The sequence below is a fragment of the Oncorhynchus mykiss genome, chromosome 15 (genome assembly GCF_057628025.1).
Source record: "Oncorhynchus mykiss isolate SJ-2025 chromosome 15, ASM5762802v1, whole genome shotgun sequence".
Taxonomy (NCBI): Eukaryota; Metazoa; Chordata; class Actinopteri; order Salmoniformes; family Salmonidae; genus Oncorhynchus; species Oncorhynchus mykiss.
In genome coordinates, this window is record NC_143036.1 from 25716838 (window position 1) to 25734763 (window position 17926).

Genomic DNA, 17926 nt, shown 5'->3' on the forward strand with positions numbered 1-17926 from the left:
TGTGTGTGGACACAAGCTGAATAAGTATAGAACAGTGGAGGCTCCTCAGAGGAGGAAGGGGAGGACCATCCTACTCAGTGAATTTCAGATTTTTGTCTCGATAAAACTATACTAAATATATTAATGACACTTAAAAACGGATTAAAACACACAGTTTTGATATGAAGTAGCCTCAATAGTCACCTCTAGGGTAGCACCATGGTGTAGCGAGAGAACAGCTATTTGCTTAACATGGTGCCGACAGAGATGGTCGCCTCGCTTGGCGTTCTTAGGAAACTATGCAGTATTTTGTTACGCCAGGAAATGTAAGTCCTGTTACATCCAGCCCGGAAGAATGATTGGATATACAGTTGAAGTCTGAAGTTTACATACACTTTGGGTAAAGTCATTAAAACTCCATTTTCAACTACTCCACAAATGTCTTGTTAACAAACGATAGTTTTGGCAAGTCTGTTAGGACATCTATTTTGTGCATGACACAAGTAATTTTTTCAACAATTGTTTACAGACAGATTATTTTACTTATAATTCACTGTATCACAATTCCAGTGGTTCCGAAGTTTACATACAATAAGTTGACTGTGCCTTTAAACAGCTTGGAAAATACCAGAAAATGATGTCATGGCTTTAGAAGCTTCTGATAGGCTAATTGACATCATTTGAGTCAATAGGAGGTGTACCTGTGGATGTATTTCAAGGCCTACCATCAAACTCAGTGGCTCTTTGCTTGACATCATGGGAAAATCAAAAGAAATCAGCCAAGACCTCAGCATTTTTTTTTGCATCCTTGGGAGCAATTTCCAAATGCCTGAAGGTACCACATTCATCTGTGCAAACAATAGTACGCAAGTATAAACACCATGGGACCACACAGCTGTCATACCACTCAGGAAGGAGACGCGTTCTGTCTCCTAGAGATGAACATACTTTGGTGCGAAAAGTGCAAATCAATCCCAGAACAACAGCAAAGTACCTTGTGAAGATGCTGGAGGGAACAGGTACAAAAGTATCTATATCCACAGTAAAATGAGTCCTATATCAACATAACCTGAAAGGCCACTCTGCAAGGAAGAAGCCACTGCTCCAAAACCGCCATAAAAAAGCCAGACAAAAATAGAACTGTTTGGCCATAATGACCATCGTTATGTTTGGAGGAAAAGGGGGAGACTTGCAAGCCGAAGAACACCATTGCAACCGTGAAGTACGGGGGTGGCAGCATCAGGTTGTGGGTGCTTTGCTGCAGGAGGGACTGGTGCACTTCACAAAATAGATGGCCTCATGAGGACGGAAAATTATGTGGATATATTGAAGCAACATCTTAAGACATCAGTCTTAAAGTTAAAGCTTGGTCGCAAATGGGTCTTCCAAATGGACAATGACCCCAAGCATACTTCCAAAATTTTTGCAAAATGGCTTAAGGACAACAAAGTCAAGGTATGGAGTGGCCATCACAAAGCCCTTACCTCAATCCCATAGAAAATTTGTAGGCAGAACTGAAAAAGTGTGTGCGAGCAAGGAGGCCTATAAACCTGACTCAGTTACACCAGCTCTGTCAGGAGGAATGGGCCAAAATTCACCCAACTTATTGTGTGGAGCTTGTGGAAGGCTACCCAAAACATTTGACCCAATTTAAGCAATGTACAGGCAATGCTACCAAACACTAATTGAGTGTATGTAAACTTCTGACCCACTAGGAATGTGATGAAAGAAATAAAAGCTGAAATAAATAATTCTCTCTACTATTATTCTGACATTTCACATTCTTAAAATAAAGTGGTGATCCTATCTAACCTAAGACAGGGAATTTTTACAAGGTTTAAATGTCAGGAGTTTTGAAAAACTGAGTTTAAATGTTTTTTGGCTAAGGTGTATGTAAACTTCCGACTTCAACTGTAAGAGCAACGTCAACTTACCAACATTACGACCAGGAATACGACTTTTCCGTAGCGGATCACCACCTAGGACAATGGATCGGATCCCAGTAGGCGACCCAAAACAACGGCGCCGCAGAAGGGGCAGACGGAGCGGTCTTCTGGTCAGGCTCCGTAGACGGGCACATCGCTCACCACTCCCGAATATACTACTCACCAATGTCCAGTCTCTTGACAAAAAGGTAGACGAAATTCGAGCAATGGTTGCCTTCCAGAGAGACATTTGAGATTGTAACATTCTCTGTATCACGGAAACATGGCTCACTCGGGAGTCAGTGCAGCCGGTACAGCTGTACCGTCACCCGGTACAGCCACCCGGTTTCTTTGCGCATTGCGCCAATAGAAACAAACATCTCTCTGGTAAAAAGAAGGGCGGGGGTGTGTGCCTTATGATTAATGAGTCGTGGTGTGATCATAACAACATACAGGAACTCAAGTCCTTTTGTTCACCTGACCTAGAATGCCTTTACAATCAAAGGCCGACTGCATTATCTACCAAGAGAATTCTCTTTGATTATAATCACAGCTGTGTATATCTCCCCCAAGCAGACACCTCGACGGCCCTGACATAACTCCACATATCCTGAGAGTTTGGGAAAATCTGACCACGAATCCATTTTGTTGCTCCCAGCCTATAGACAGAAACTTCCTCAGGTGTGTTCAACACTGGTCGGACGTATCTGATTCCACGCTTCAAGATTGCTTCGATCACGTGGACTGGGATATGTTCCGGATAGCCTCAGACAACAACATTGATCTATATGCTGATTCGGTGAGCAGGTTTCTTAACAAGTGCATCGGTGATGTTGTACCCACGGTGACTATTAAAACCTGTCGTGGAATTATCAGAATTTGTTGGTAACATTTGTAAGATATTTAATATTCATCAAATGTGTGTAAGTTACTTCTCATCAGAATGGTATATTTGTATAATACTGTGGTGAGGTTGCAGTTATCTGTTCTATGTCAAAACTAAGTTGCCTGGGCCGATGAGAGGGGAGAGGTCAAAGTGTCATCATGTGTAAACATATCTTATACTCCCTACCTTTCCCAGTGGGGAAAGGAGGGGTTGCAGTGTCTGGAATCATTCTATGCTCCCTCTTATTGTTGTTTCTATCTTAACCTATAGCCTCACCTCCTATCCGTGAGTTTGTCCAGGAGTTTGTATTTAGAGTGGGTTGTATATAAATGACCATTTGATATATGCCTGTTGATATGGAGGATTTGGTTTATGGTTCTGGGGTTTGGGGAAGGAGACAAAGCTGAACGATGAATTATGTCTATGCTGTCTGACTATGGGTGTCTTTGCTATTAAAGGAACTCAGTTGCATTGCAAGGGGGCTCTCAGAGGATTCACTGGGAGACACTGAATTATCTGAGAGTCACAGGGTTGTGATAGAGCTCATATAATTAAAGATGGACTTTGATAACTAACTCTGACTTGTGTGTGTGGTTTGCTCCCATGATTTGGTAAATAGAGGAAATTTCCACGACAAACCTTCCCCAACCAGAAACTGTGAATTGATGGCAGCATTCGCGCAAAACTGAAAGCGCGAACCACTGCTTTTAATCATGGCAAGGTGACCGGAAACATGACCGAACACAAACAGTGAAGCTATTCCCTCCTGCAAGGCAATCAAACAAGCTAAGCGTCAGTATAGAGACAAAGTAGAGTCACAATTCAATGGCTCAGACACGAGATGTATGTGGCAGGGTCTACAGTCAATCACGGATTGCAAAAAGAAGCCAGCACCGTAGCAGACACCGACGTCTTGCTCCCAGACAAACTAAACAAATTCTTTGCTTGCTTTGAGGACAATACAGTGCCACTGACACGGCCCGCTACCAAAACCTGCGGGCTCTCCTTCACCGCAGCCAACGTGAGTAAAACATTTAAACGTGTTAACCTTTTTGTGATAGTGGGCAGCATTTTCACTTTTGGATGAACAGCATGCCCAGAGTGAACTGCCTCCTACTCTGTCCCAGATGCTCATATATGCATATTATTATTAGTATTGGTTAGTATTGGAAGTTTCTAAAACTGTTTGAATGATGTCTGTGAGTATAACAGAACTCATATGGCAGGCGAAAACCTGCCATATGCAACGCTGTGTCAGATTTTACGGAAACTTTACAGAAAAAGCATAATCTGAGAATGGCGCTCAGAACCCAAAACAGCCAGAGGAATATCCGCCATTTTGGTATCAACAAAGTTAGAAACAACACCATAAACATTCACTTACCTTTGATGATCTTCATTAGAAGGCACTCCCAGGAATCCCAGTTTGACAATAAATTACTGATTTGTTCCATAAAGTTCCATCATTTATGTCCAAATAGCCACTTGTTGTTAGCGTGTTCAGCCCAGTAATCCATCTTCATGAGGCGCAGGCACTTCATACAGACAAAAACTTGAAAACTTCCATTACAGTCCTTTAGAAACATGTCAAACAATGTATGGAATCAATCGTTAGGATGTTTTTAACATAAAACATAAAAAATAATGTTCCAACCGGAGATTTCCTTTGTCTTCAGAAAAAGCACTGGAACCCGAGGTAACTCTGTCGGGAGCGCGCGTCATGAGACCAAGGCTCTCTGCCAGACCACTGACTCAAAGAGGTTTCCTTTGCCCCTCCTTTATAGTAGAATCATTATTCAAGTTTCAAAAGATGGTTCATATCTAGTGGAAGCCGTAGGAAGTGCAACCTCATCCATATCTCAATGTGTATTCAGTAGGCCAAGCTTTGAAAAACTACAAACCTCAGATGTCCCACTTCCGGTTTGGATTTTTCTCAGGTTTTCGCCTGCCATATGAGTTCTGTTATACTCACAGACATCATTCACACAGTTTTAGAAACATCAGAGTGTTTTCTATCCAATACTAATAATACTATGCATATATTAGCATCTGGGACAGAGTAGGAGGCATTTCACTCTGGGCACGCTACTCATCCAAAAGTGAAAATGCTGCCCCCTACCCAAAAAGGTTAAACAATGCCACTTTATATAATGTTTACATACCCTACATTACTCATCTCGTATGTGTATACTGTACTCTATACCATCTACTGCATCTTGCCTATGCCGCATGGCCATCGCTCATCCATATATTTATATGTACATATTCTTATTCATTCCTTTACACTTGTGTGTTTAAGGTAGTTGTGAAATAGTTAGATATGTTAGATATTACTGCACGGTCGGAACTAGAAGCACAAGCATTTCGCTACACCGCATTAACATCTGCTAACCATGTGTATGTGACCAATAAAATGTGATTTGATTTTCCATCCTCATCAGGGTACATTGACTTCAAAAGTTCTCACCCCCTTCCATAGACTTGCACAGTCATTACGATGACTTCCAGAGGATGTCCTCCAACCTATCTGCTGAAAGCATAAGCTACAGCTAGCTAGTACTGAAGTGCATAACGTGTGGTGAGTAGTCAAAGAGAAAAAAAGACAATAGTTGAACAGTTTCTTCCAAAATGAAGGAGAAGCAGCAGAGAGAGAAAGCTATATTTCATTGTATTTTTTTCTTCTTCTCAGTTTATCTTTCACTTACTTGGATAACACAGCTAATTTAGCCTACTCAACAACCTGATTCAAACTGAGAGGAATGCTATTTATGTTAGCACATTGGCTAAGGCTATCCAACACTGCAACTCTTCCAAGTCAAGGTAAGCTTTCGGTTTTATTAATTTATTGCCACCGGGGCCCGCCGGTGTATACTGCTAAACTGCTTGCTGTACACTGTACTGCGTGATTGTACACATGGATTGGAATGTGGGTTTTCTAACTCGTTGGTTCTAGTTTTTTGACTATGATGTTAGCTAATATGGCGACAACAATGTACTCTAGGCTGTGTAGCGCTTAGCGGTTATGGTATGAAGGTTTGGCTTGAAGAGATTTGCGCCTGTTCACACACAGCTGTTATGTTGTGCACTGAATTCCACAAGGGAAAGGAAAAGGTGAGGAGGTTAGCGAGTAGATGCGAGAAAATATTATACAACTAGAAAAGTGATGGATGCTTTATGTGGATGCTATGAAAGTGAACTGTGTGTGCGGGTGATCAGGTGTGCATTTATTCCGCCGATTCTGTTGAAAAACGTTTCTTAAACGGAAGCAAACAGAACAAAACGGGGAAGGACCTACAGTAACTTTTTCTAAAATAAACTAATTTTAGTTGCAAAAGAAGCAAGAGTGTGTCACCATCAGTCACCTTGATTACTCCAATTTGTCCTCTCGACCTGTGCACCTACGTTATAAACTTTCATTTGTAGGCTGGGTTATAGCAACCTCATGATGGCTATAGGGCAAATTCGAGTATCATGGAATAGCCTAAACCTATCGATGTCACTGATCCCTCTGGAACTTTCATTGCGCACACCTGGCCCCTATTCCCACTGATTGTATTTCTATATATGTTTCCCTTTGTTCACGATGGTCCTGTCGATTATTGTTACTATGTCCGTTGGTGCGTGTGAGTACCTGTGCTGTGTGTTTTGGGCTTTCGTGCCCTTGTGGATTGCGCAGATGATTACGGGCCTCGTCCTGTGTGAGAATCATTGTGCGCTAGTGTTATTTATTCAAGGTACTCCTCGCTCTTTTGTTCGGGTTTCAACCCTGTGTTTTTGTTACATGTTTGTTTGGTCTTCGTCCCCTTGGCTTTACACGGCACGCCGTAATTTGGAGCATAATAAAAAAAACGATTACGCATTCCTGTCTCCCGAATCATTTATACCAGCTTGACAATCGATGTTACAATGAGTTGGAATGGAATGACTAGAATATGAATGACAGTCATCGAATATGCTGTATTAGAAATAACTTCTCCCTAATCTTAAAAGGCACCGACCGCCACAGGTATAGAAAGTATGTGCACTCTCACTACTTACACAACCACGCACGCAGGCATGTACCCATGCACGCACACATTCACACACAGTAGTTGGGAGTTGTGTGTAGGCTTTGGTAAGTGATGGCGACAGAGAGAACAAAGAAACCAAATATATTCAATTCATCACTCTATCCTTATTCCTGCATGTGAATAGTCAATGGTCTGCTTCTGGAAATACATACACAACAATAGTTGCCTTAGTGCTTCATGCCTTGTAGACTATAAAACAGATTACCATAAGAAATGCACACACACCCATACACACACGCATGTGCTCATACACGCACAGTCTTCAAAGTATTACTTTACAAATGTGGCCAGTTTGACAGTGCAATCTCTCTTCCTTGTGTGTACTTTGAGGATTGTTGAAACATGTAACTTCCTGTCTTCCTCCCCACAGAGATATATAAAAAAACACATTGGCATTGCAGCAGCCCTTTATGTATCTCCCTGAAGTTAATTACCCAAATAGATCACATGCAAAAGACCGAAGTCATAAAGCCAAAAGTTGAGAAGTTCTTTATTAATTATCAATGTTTGCTGTTTGATACTTACAGTTGTAGTAGAACTACTACACTGTAACGAAAAACTGCTATTCTCTAGGGATGTTGCTCTTGCTGCGGGCGATTCCCTGATCCATCTCTACGCAGACGACACCATTCTATATACTTCCGGCCCGTCCTTGGACACTGTGCTATCTAACCTCCAAACGAGCTTCAATGCCATACAACACTCCTTCCGTGGCCTCCAACTGCTCTTAAACGCTAGTAAAACCAAATGCATGCTTTTCAACCGTTCGCTGCCTGCACCCGCACGCCTGACCAGCATCACCACCCTGGATGGTTCCGACCTTGAATATGTGGACATCTATAAGTACCTAGGTGTCTGGCTAGACTGTAAACTCTCCTTCCAGACTCATATCAAACATCTCCAATCCAAAATCAAATCTAGAGTCGGCTTTCTATTCCGCAACAAAGCCTCCTTCACTCACGCCGCCAAACTTACCCTAGTAAAACTGACTACTACCGATCCTCGACTTCGGCGATGTCATCTACAAAATTGCTTCCAACACTCTACTCAGCAAACTGGATGCAGTTTATCACAGTGCCATCCGTTTTGTCACTAAAGCACCTTATACCACCCACCACTGCAACCTGTATGCTCTAGTCGGCTGGCCCTCGCTACATATTCGTCGCCAGACCCACTGGCTCCAGGTCATCTACAAGTCCATGCTAGGTAAAGCTCCGCCTTATCTCAGTTCACTGGTCACGGTGGCAACACCCACCCGTAGCACGCGCTCCAGCAGGTGTATCTCACTGATCATCCCTAAAGCCAACACCTCATTTGGCCGCCTTTCGTTCCAGTTCTTTGCTGCCTGTGACTGGAACGAATTGCAAAAATCGCTGAAGTTGGAGACTTTTATCTCCCTCACCAACTTCAAACATCTGCTATCTGAGCAGCTAACCGATCGCTGCAGCTGTACATAGTCTATCGGTAAATAGCCCACCCATTTTTACCTACCTCATCCCCATACTGTTTTTATTTATTAACTTTTCTGCTCTTTTGCACACCAATATCTCTACCTGTACATGACCATCTGATCATTTATCGCTCCAGTGTTAATCTGCAAAATTGAAATTATTTGCCTACCTCCTCATGCCTTTTGCACACAATGTATATAGACTCTCTTGTTTTTCTACTGTGTTATTGACTTAATTGTTTACTCCATGTGTAACTCTGTGTTGTCTGCTCACACTGCTATGCTTTATCTTGGCCAGGTCGCAGTTGCAAATGAGAACTTGTTCTCAACTAGCTTACCTCGTTTAAATAAAGGTGAAATCAAAAATAAAAAATACTTTTTTTTGAGGTATTATCAACAGTTAAACAAAAAAAATCTGAAACATTTTACAGCAGTATACTGTAAATGACAGTGAAATGTGTTGCTTTACAGGGTCAGCCATAGTAGTACGGCACCCTGGAGCAAATTAGCGTTAAGTGCCTTGCTCAAGGGTACACCGGCAGATTTTTCACCTTGTTGGTTACTAGCGCAACTCTCTAACAACTAGGTTACCTGCTGCTCTAAAATAGCTAGATTTCGATTGGTACTGTAATACCACTCCACAGAATACTAAAGCAATTGTACAGAAGTACGTGTGCTAAACTACTTTTTTAGCACGGCTGTGCTGCAGTCCGCCAAGTACCATAGATCAGCACAGCCTTGCTAAAAAAAAATTTAGCACAAAAAGTGTAACATTTCTCTTCTACAACGGGTTACCATATAATAAAAAACATTATTTTGATAAATGTATTCATAGGCTACTATGTCATCCCACTGTGAAAATATAGGCCTAGTCCCGACACAAATCTATGGCTGCTAGGCAAGCCGTCTGGTCGTTCATTCTATCGGTTAGGTTGCCAGATACACGACCCAGTTGTTTGTTCCAAATGTTCCGTTGCCATGCTGGCTGGCAACACTCTTATCCCTTGCTTGCTAGCTAGCCAACTATGGCTAACACGGTCATGACAAACAACGCAGCCAGAATAACAGCAAAGTAGCTGCATTTGCATTTGTTTAAGCTGTTTTCTAGTACCATTTATTTGGATACATCCATGACAATTAACTAATGGTGTGCGATTTCGCCTGGCATAGAACATGTGCCCTCTCGTCAGGACACTGTTCAAAGGAGCTAGCCAATATATTAAATACAGAATTTGACTAGCAATCGAGCTGCCTGTAAATTACTGTCAAATTCATGGTAACCCCTTTACAGTGTAGTTAAAGATAAGGAAAATGTTAACCTTGGGTGCTTTGAAAAACATCAAATCTTTGTAGACGAGTCAATTTCATTCCCCACTTCTGAAAAAAACTACGCACGTGAAGGAATGCACAAATCAAATCAGATATCAATGAAAGTGTCTCATCATTGGTTCAATTAGATTTTATTTTGTGATTGTGTCTAATTTCCTGTGTGCATTCTAAAGTTGGAATTACTAACAGCAGGGACCCCACTACTTTCAGAGAGCATAACTATGCTTCACATGCCGTGTTATAAGGATTTCAGAAGTACATTGCTTCATACTTTTAGATGTCTTGATTTGTTCCCTATTAATAAAATAAAGCAAGTCTAGCAGCTATAATCGTGACATGCTTTATCACTATATGGAATTGGGCAATCTTTTCACTTAAGAAGACTAATTATAATTTTCAACATGACTAATTTAATTGAACATAAATTGCTGTGCAACTCCTCAGGCATAAAAACACATTTATATTTAAACCAAATTCTACTACGGTATGTCTTCTCCTTTGAATCACAGCACAGGAAACTGAATTTTTATGCCAATGAATTACATTAGGAGAAACTACACATATGGAAACGTAATGTCAAATTGACCTCCAAAGATAATCCCCCATTGTCTGGTCATCAAGAAACCATTCAAAATCCAATCTTAATAAAAGTAGCCTTACTACAGTCTATGAGCTAAATTCAACCAAGTCCACCAGCAATCTCAGTCCAAATGTCAGCCTGGCTGTTTTGGAGGTCAGACTTGACAAAGCAACATAGTTTTCAAACCATCTCCTATTCCTGTTGCTTTAGTGACAGGAGCGTCTTGGAGGGGTGAGCTAAAGCCAGGCGATAATGCTAAACTTGAGCAGGAATGTTCCCACTTCTGCATTCACCCTTCAACACAAACATCATAACACCCTGTCACACTTACACCTCACCATTTGTACTGTATAGAAACTGAAACATGATACAGAAGCGTTATGTCATGTCAGTGGGATCCGTAATGTGAATGACATAAAAACAGTGTTAATGTGCCTAATGCTTGACAAGAGTACATTGACACCGTCCGTATATGTTCCAGAACAAATAGACCATTTAGGGGACAGTCTTTAAGTTCAGCTTTTATTTCTTTCATCACATTCCCAGTGGGTCAGAAGTTTACATACACTCAATTAGTATTTGGTAGCATTGCCTTTAAATTGTTTAACTTGGGTCAATTAATGCTTGAAATGGAGGCCCCCTTTCGCCTCTTCATTTTGCCATCCACTATGTTTATATTTTATCAGGAGTTCATATCATCAAATGTGACCCTGTGAATTGCTGTTGTAATACAGTGTCTAACAAGACTCCAGTGATATGTCTGAGAGGCAGACAGTTACCAAGATAAAGTAAACACCAAGAATAAAGAAAACAAATGAAGTAAGTGACATTTTTCTGTGCTTCTTGGTATTGCTCTAGGAACTTGTCAACACATTTAGCCTTATCTGCTGTGTTAGGAAATTGAATTAAAGTCATCAAGATGAATGACTTAAAGCAATAGAACATCTTAGCACTTTAATTCACCTTATTAACCTGACCACTGCACGGGGAAAACCCCAGTTATACACACATTGAAAATTGCAAGTAAAAGAGTAGTAGTTGTTGTGGGTTTAGAGTTTCATTACAAAACGCTACATTTCCACTTTCAGAAATGTTTGTAAATTATCAATTTATTGTTTACTACAGAATTTATGAAAGAGATTGGTGTGTTGTTTTCTCCCATCTAATCATGGCATGGGGTTGTTCAATGACAGACATGTATTTTTTTTATCTATCACTTGATGGTTTCATTTCAGTGGGACAAACAATCATGTTTTGTTGCAAACTCTCAGAGGAATAAGTAGTATTGCTATGTTTTACACATTCCATTTTATCTAAACAATGGATATATAGCGTTTGGCAACAAAACCCATTTTAATACACATCTAAAATGTATGAATAAAAAATCTGAGAACAGCAATATTTTACACACAAATGAGGGTACCCATAAGCAATCATTTCTGATGAAAAAACACACATCTGAAACACATGTTTTTATATAGCGCTTTGGATGGAGACTCTTCAAGTGGCCATACCTTTTATTTTCATATGGCATATCCTGTGTTAATTATTAGTTTAGCAAAGTATTTCATAATCGCACAGAATAAAACATATTCCTACTACAGTATGACGTGATGGCTACTAACATAGGAAATGTTCTCACTCGTTTAATGCTGTTTACCAGTTGCATCCAAAGCTGGGCAAGACACAAAATCTGTCAACTCAATCTATTAACATTGGGTGAAGTACCTAGTGAATAATGCAACACAGAGTGAGAAATGAGAAGTGCTGATAGGCCTTCTAATGCAGAGTAAGGATTATGGGAGAGTGGATGGATGGCAGGGTATTTACTTTATAGCTACATTAGCTATCGGAAAACATTCATAAATAAACTATTATTTTATTTACAGTATATTGACCACACTGACCAAAGGCAGAAGTTGTTGATTCTCATATGACACACATAGCATGACATGGTGCTTTCAGTTATTTTCTTACACACGCACACGCACACACACACAATATGCCATCATATGTTTATTCAGTGTACATTCATTCTCCAAATCGCCTAACAGAGTGCAAGAGGATTATTTGGAGGCTCTCATCATATCAAAGCCAATAATATTTATGACAGGGCTGCAGGCAGCTTAGTGTTTACTATTCCCCATCTCTCTGAGGAATGTGGGGAACTCTGGTCCTGGATGATCTCTCTCTCTCTTTCGCTCACACACACACACACACACACACACACACACACACACACACACACAACATGTTTACTTTCTGCCTCTCTCGCACACACACGTTCACGCACACACGCACGCACACACACAGAAAAACACCAGTGGTGTGCATCTAGACTTGCTGCAGCCTTTTCTTCAGTCTCCCCGTCCAATGTTCTGTTCCTTCACAATGAGGCAATAACGTCAGAAGCATAAAAACATAATTTCCCCACGTAATACGATCCCATTGTGTTCAATGCCTATAGACAGTTTAATCCGTTAGCCAGCACTAAGCTATTCAGAAACTGGCATGCTACCACACTGTAGAAAATACCTTATAAGCCACGCTCCATTTGCAGGCTGTCAAAAGGGGTTCTGGCTCTCTCAAATTGAGCTTGCACAAAACCATTGACTTTTTATGAGATACTTAATGTGCTCTTGAATACCTGCTGCAAATCATTTTGTTACATTTAATTTATAGCATTGTACTGTTTGCTGCTTTTTGGCTATCCGCCCTTGCAGTTGAAGGTATGCGTGTGCCATCTACTGTATGTTTCATCAATATGGTTATATGGTTACATGCACTATCAATAGCCTCTGAATGCATATTATATAGGACGTATCATTATGTAGAGAGAATGAAATAATTGAATTGTTTAATTGACTTGTAAATAAATGGGTTTGAGAGGGTGGAGTAAATATGTTATAGTCTTTCTACTAGCATCAAACATGAACACTGGGTACAAATGACTTTGTCATAGATAGTTAGTTCCTATAAAGTCTAACATTCTGAATCTGTTCAGCCTTCACTTCAATCTCCACTTTGCAAGAGGGTCCATGATTCCAATGTGTGTTTCTCCCCAGGAGTAACAAAGTGTCCTAAAGAGCACCAGGCCAATTAGGAATGTTTGTGTAGGTTGTAATGTGACAGAGCCAACACGTTCATGAAGGAAGTCTTGTCACTGGGCAGCATCAAGAGAAGGCTGATTATGCAGCTGTATCCTTGTTCCTGATGAAGGCCAGATTGAAGCCCGGTAATGAATGTATTAACGACTAACACACGAGTCTCCGCTGAGCTCCATCATTCAGTATGCGGAAGACATGTAATGACTTTCTCCTGTAATTAATGACTCTCTCTGGAGCTTATTTATGAAAGGAGATTGTCTGTAACAGACAGAGGAGATGAATATGAGAAAGAGAGGGATGAAGTTCAGCTTTGGTGTGAAATGAAATAGCCCTTCAGAACAATGATAAACAGTATAAAAACAAAACAAATGTTCTTCTTATTAGACTTCATGAATATATATGAAAAGGGCCACAATGAAAAGTGACAGTTGTATCAGAGGATGGTTTGAGACGAGGCAAGAATGTGAAATATGTTCCTAGATCTCTCTCTGAGTGTGCTGATGTCAGATAATTAAAAAGAGCACTATTGTACCATGAAGTTAAATACAAGTGAATGAGTAAGCAGTGCACTTATAAAACATATTTTGGGCATTTAAAGCTTGCGATTTGGAGTACTAATACGATACTGAGACATACTGAACAAAAATATAAATGCAACATGCAACAATTTCAACGACTTTACTGAGTTACAGTTCATATAAGGAAATCAGTCAATTGAAATATATTCATTAGGCCCTAATCTATGGACTTCAGATGACTGGGCATGGCCACAGCCATGGGTGGGCCTGGGATGGCATACGCCCACCCACTGGGGAGCCAGCCCCAGCCAATCAGAATAAGTTTTCCCCCACAAAAATAGCTTTATTACAGACAGAAATACTCCTCAGTTTCATCAGCTGTCTGGGTGGCTGGTCTCAGACGATCCCGTAGGTGAAGGAGGTCCTGGGTTAGTGTGGTTACACATGTTCCGCGGTTGTGAGGCCGGTTGGACGTACTACCAAATTCTCTAAAACGACCTCGGAGGCAGCATATGGTAGAGAAATTAACATTCAATTATATGGCAACAGCTCTGGTGGACATTCCTGCAGTCAGGATGCCAATTGCACGCTCCCTCAAAACTTGAGACATCTGTGGCATTGCATGGTGTGACAAAGCTGCACACTTTTATTTCACCTTTATTTAACCAGGTAAGCTAGTTAAGAACAAGTTCTCATTTGCAACTGCGACCTGGCCAAGATAAAGCATAGCAGTTCGACACTTACAACAACACAGAGTTACACATGGAATGAACAAAACATACAGTCAATAATACAGTAGAAAAAAAGAAAAAGTCTATATACAGTGAGTGCAAATAAGGTCAAATAAGGGAGTTAAGGCAATAAATAGGCCATGGTGGCGAAGTAATTACAATATGGCAATTAAACACTGGAATGGTAGATGTGCAAAAGATGGATGTGCAAGTAGAGATACTGTGGTGCAAAAGGAGCAAAATAAATAAATACTAGACTTGTAGATAACCTGTAGCCATTGGGTTTGGCGATGAGTATGAAGCGAGGGCAAGCCAACGAGAGCGTATAGGTCGCAGTGGTGAGTAGGGTATGGGGTTTTGGTGGCAAAACGGATGGCACTGTGATAGACTACACCCACTACACCCAGTTTGCTGAGTAGAGTGTTGGAGGCTATTTTATAGATGACATAGCCGAAGTCGAGGATCGGTAGGATGGTCAGTTTTACGAGGGAATGTTTGGCAGCATGAGTGAAGGAAGCTTTGTTGCGAAATAGGAAGCCGATTCTAGATTTAATTTTTGATTGGAGATGCTTAATGTGAGTCTGGAAGGAGAGTTTACAGTCTAGCCAGACACCTAGGTATTTGTAGTTATCCACATATTCTAAGTCAGAGCCGTCCAGAGTAGTGTTGCTGGATGGGCGGGCAGGTGCGGGCAATGATCGGTTGAATAGCAAGAGCAATATTAAGAGCAGTTGGAGGCCACGGAAGGAGAGTTGTATGGCATTGAAGCTCATCTGGAGGTTAGTTAACACAGTGTCCAAAGAAGGGCCAGAAGTATACAGAATGGTGTCGTCTGCGTAGAGCTGGATCAGAGAATCACCAGCAGCAAGAGCGACATCATTGATGTATACTGACAAGAGAGTCTGCCCGAGATTTGAACCCTGTGGCACCCCCATAGAGACTACCAGAGGTCCGGACAACAGGCCCTCCGATTTGACACACTGAGCTCTATCAGAGAAGTAGTTGGTGAACCAGGCGAGGCAATCGTTTAAGAAACCAAGGCTGTTGAGTCTGCCAATAAGAATGTGGTGATTGACAGAGTCGAAAGCCTTGGCCATGTCGATGAATACAGCTGCACAGTAATGTCTCTTATCGATGGCGGTTATGATATCGTTAAGGACCTTGAGCGTGGCTGAGGTGCACCCATGTCCAGCTCGGAAACCAGATTGCATAGCGGAGAAGGTACGATGTGATTCAAGATGGTCAGTAATCTGTTTGTTAACTTGGCTTTCGAAGACCTTAGAGATGCAGGGTAGGATAGATATAGGTCTGTAGCAGTTTAGGTCTAGAGTGTCTTCCCCTTTGAGTAGGGGGATGACCGCGGCAGCTTTCCAATCTTTGGGAATCTCAGACGATAAGAAAGAGAGGTTGAACAGGCTAGTAATTGGAGTTGCAACAATTCCGGCAGATCATTTTAGAAAGAGAGGGTCCAGATTGTCTAGCCTGGCTGATTTGTAGGGGTCCAGATTTTGCAGCTCTTTCAGAACATCAGCTATCTGGATATGGGTGAAGGAGAAATGGTGGGGGCTTGGGCGGATTGCTGTGGAGGTTGCCGGGCAGTTGACCGGGGTAGGGGTAGCCAGGTAGAAAGCATGGCCAGCCGTAGAGAAATGCTTATTGAAATTCTCAATTATAGTGGATTTGTCGGTTGTAACAGTGTTTCCTAGCCTCAGAGCAGTGGGGAGCTGGGAGGATGTGCTCTTATTCTCCATGGACTTTACAGTGTCCCAGAACTTTTTTGAGTTTGTACTGCAGGATGCAAATTTCTGTTTAAAAAAGCTAGCCTTAGCTTTCCTAACTGCCTGTGTATATTGGTTCCTAACTTCCCTGAAAAGTTGCATATCATGGGGGCTATTCGATGCTAATGCAGAACGCCACAGGATGTTTTTGTGCTGGTCAAGGGCAGACATGTCTGGAGTGAAACAAGGGCTATATCTATTCCTGGTTCTACATTTTTTGAATGGGGCATGCCTATTTAAGATGGTGAGGAAGGCACTTTTAAAGAATAACCAGGCATCCTCTACTCTCAGGATGAGGTCAATGTCATTCCAGGATACACCGGCCAGGTCGATTAGAAAGGCCTGCTCGCAGAAGTGTTTTAGGGAGCGTTTGACAGTGATGAGGGGTGGTCGTTTGCTCGCAGACCCATTACGGATGCAGGCAATGAGGCAGTGATCGCTGAGATCTTGGTTGAAAACAGCAGAGGTGTATTTGGAGGGTGAGTTAGTTAGGATGATATCTATGAGGGTGCCCGCGTTTACGGATTTGGGGTTATATCTGGTAGGTTCATTGATAAGTTTAATTGATAAATTGTGTGAAATTGAGGGCATCAAGCTTAGATTGTAGGATGGCCGGAGTGTTAAGCACGTCCCAGTTTAGGTCACCTGTGCATATAGTAATAATGAAAGAGATATTGTCTTTAGAAATTGCATTTAAACCAGGTGATGTCACTGCGTGTGTGGGAGGTGGAACTAAATTGTTAGCCGAGGCGTGTTGAGCAGTGCTAGAGGCTCTACAGTGAAATAAAACAAGAACAGCAATCGACACGGCATGGTGACGTTAGGGAAAGGCATGCGTAGCCGGGTGATCCAGTGCGTGGCTTCAGGCAGCTAGCGGCACGGGGCTAGCAGGCTAACAGAAAGGCCTTAGAGGGATGACACGATGGAGGAAAGTCTGTTGTGGCCCCCTCGTGCAGTTACATCAGTGGACGGATCAGCAGGGCTCCGTGTGGAAAACCAGGCCAATTGGCAAAATATGTATATTGGCTGAAGAAATATGTCCGAAGGGCCTCTTAAGCCAGTAGTCCAATGTGCTTTAGATAGCTAGCAGGCCACAGATTAGCGGCTGTGCGTTCAGGTGTCATTAGCTGCTATAATTCCAGGTGGATTTAAAAAAAAAAATCATAATAAAAATGTTAAAAAATCAAATAAAAATATAGGTTCAGAGCTTGCGGTAGGAATCCAGAGATATGGAGAAGAATAAGTCTGACTAGCTCTGGTTTGAGTTGCGCTGTACAGACTGGCAACAGTTGTCCGGGATAAAGGTAGCTGATGACCGCTAGCAAAGGATTTCTGACTGCTAGCTAGTGGCTTCGGAATGTATTCGATGGGCCTCGTAAGCCAACAGTCCACTGTGCTCTAGACAGCTAGCATTCAGGGGACATTAGCTGCGAAGGTCGGAAGGTGAGAAGGTTCAGAGATTGCGATAGGAATCCGGGGATATGGAGAGAAAAATAGGTCCTGTATGCTCTGGTTGAATCGCGTTGTACAAACTGGCGAGAGCTTTCCGAGCTAGAGGTTAGCTGATGACCGT

The 17926-nt window shown here is 41.8% G+C and overlaps 1 protein-coding gene across 4 annotated transcripts in view; it reads right to left on the reverse strand.

Annotated features, from left to right (window-relative positions):
* ralylb (RALY RNA binding protein like b) overlaps positions 1-17926 on the reverse strand; it is a 155175-nt gene that overhangs the window by 101590 nt on the left and 35659 nt on the right. The gene's annotated exons all lie outside the window — the stretch shown is intronic.